General features: G+C 44.9%; 1 protein-coding gene across 1 annotated transcript in view; it reads right to left on the bottom strand.

The window, feature by feature from the left end:
* Positions 1–1,806, bottom strand: part of LOC115031958 (ras-specific guanine nucleotide-releasing factor 1-like) — a 20,335-nt gene that overhangs the window by 1,307 nt on the left and 17,222 nt on the right. The window lies entirely within an intron of this gene.

The following is a 1,806-nucleotide window of genomic DNA, read 5'->3' as shown; positions in this document are numbered from 1 at the left end:
ATTTTCTTTCTTCTTTTTTAAGTGATCACTTGAGGAAATATTTTTGGGATTAAGCAAAGCACACAACTCCTTGAAAAGACCAATTGTTGAATCTAAGTGATGGGTTGACAGGTGCTCACATTTCTTTTAATATTTCAGTCTGAACAGTTCCCTACCAGTGTCCTGTGGACATGTTTACCCACACGGTAGGATAAAACAGTACTGNGAGACTCATCTCAGGAAGCACTGTCTTGGGGAAAGGCCTGTGTGGGCTCCCATGCCCGAGACCGAGGCAAAATGTTAGCATGAAAAATTGAGAATGGTCACTCTGGGAAATTCAGTTGTCTTCTTCGCTCAGGCCTGTCTACTTTACTCCGGATTCTAAGTCCTTGCTGATTTCCCGCTCATTTAAGGAGGGATCAGAGCTATGACCTTACAGGCACCCTCTGGATCCAAGGTTCAGGTATTTGTCAATTTGGAAGCAAGCATGCCTTTCTCCCTCCACAGAAACCAAGAGCAAGAAGGAAAAAGAAATGACACCTGTATTCTGTGCATGAAAGTCTAATGATAGCTGCTTCAGGGGAAACCAAGGCCTGTTGCTTTTGTCTTGGGGAACTCACTCTGTCACCATGAAGGTCGGAAGCAGCTGGATGCTGATTGACAGTAACAGATGNAATTATTCCTATGTCTTATCAATGGCTCACACCCTGCATATCTAGGAAGATGACCTTTTGTCTGGCATCACTCAGCCCTGTGGGTGAAGACAGGGTGACTATGACCTCATCAAATGAACTAGTCTCCTAGCTCTATCTAGGAGCTTCATGGAAGGGGATCCTTCTAGAATATATTAGTGTACTCTGCAACCAGAGCAGACTGGCCAGTCCTTCCCATGTGAGCACAGAGTGCAATTTCCCGGAGATGTTTTCCTTAAGCTGGAGACTGGTAGNAAAACCATCCCTGCAGAGTCACTCGGGAGGTTTGAAGGAGCAGTGGTGTTTATTTGGTCTGAACATCAGAGCTTGGGAGAAGGTTAAAAGTGGTGGTAGGAGATAGAAGAGAACCTTGAAGTTTTGAGGATAACTTCTGAGACTTTCAAGGGAGCCATGTTCACTACTACAGTGTTTCCGGATACAGTGTGTGAGAGACACTAACACAGTTCCTCCAAATGCTGCTAAATTTAAATGGATAGTTATGTCTTAATATTATTAGTTTCTCTGTGTATATGATATGTGTGTATGTGTGTTTGAGTGAGTGTGTGTATGAATGTAGGTATGTGCGTGTAGAGGTCAGAGGACAACCTTTTTCATCCATCCTTGTCCTCTTTGGGTCTTTGCAGTGTGCACAGCTTAGTTGGCCTGTGTGGTGGTTTGAATAAAAATGGCCTCCACAGGCCCATAGGGAGTGGCACTATTAGGAGGTGTGGCTTTGGAGTAGGTGTGGCTTTGTGGGAGGAGGTGTGTCAGTAGGAAGTGGGCTTGAGGTCTCAGAAGGGCAAGCTTGTCCAGTGTATTGCTGTCACTCTCTTCTGCCTATGGACCTAGATGTAGAACATTCAGCTGCTTCTCCAGTACTATGTATGCCTGCATGCCACCATGCTTCCTGCCATGGACTAAACAGCCAAACCATAAGCCAGTCCCATTTAAATGTTTTCCTTTATTAGAATTACTGTGGTCATGGTGTCTCTTCACAGCAATAAAAGCCTAACTAAGACAGTCTGAGTGTCTGGAGATTTTCGGGTTTCTGACTCCCAGTCGTAGGAGTCAGAGACTCCCATCTTGTCATAGGAACATGGTGCTTAAGAATACATGGTGAACAGGAACCGTGACT

This window comes from Mus caroli, chromosome 9 (genome assembly GCF_900094665.2).
Source record: "Mus caroli chromosome 9, CAROLI_EIJ_v1.1, whole genome shotgun sequence".
Classification (NCBI taxonomy): domain Eukaryota; kingdom Metazoa; phylum Chordata; class Mammalia; order Rodentia; family Muridae; genus Mus; species Mus caroli.
Note: the sequence above shows the minus strand (reverse complement) of the source record. Positions and strands in the feature narration are given on the sequence as shown.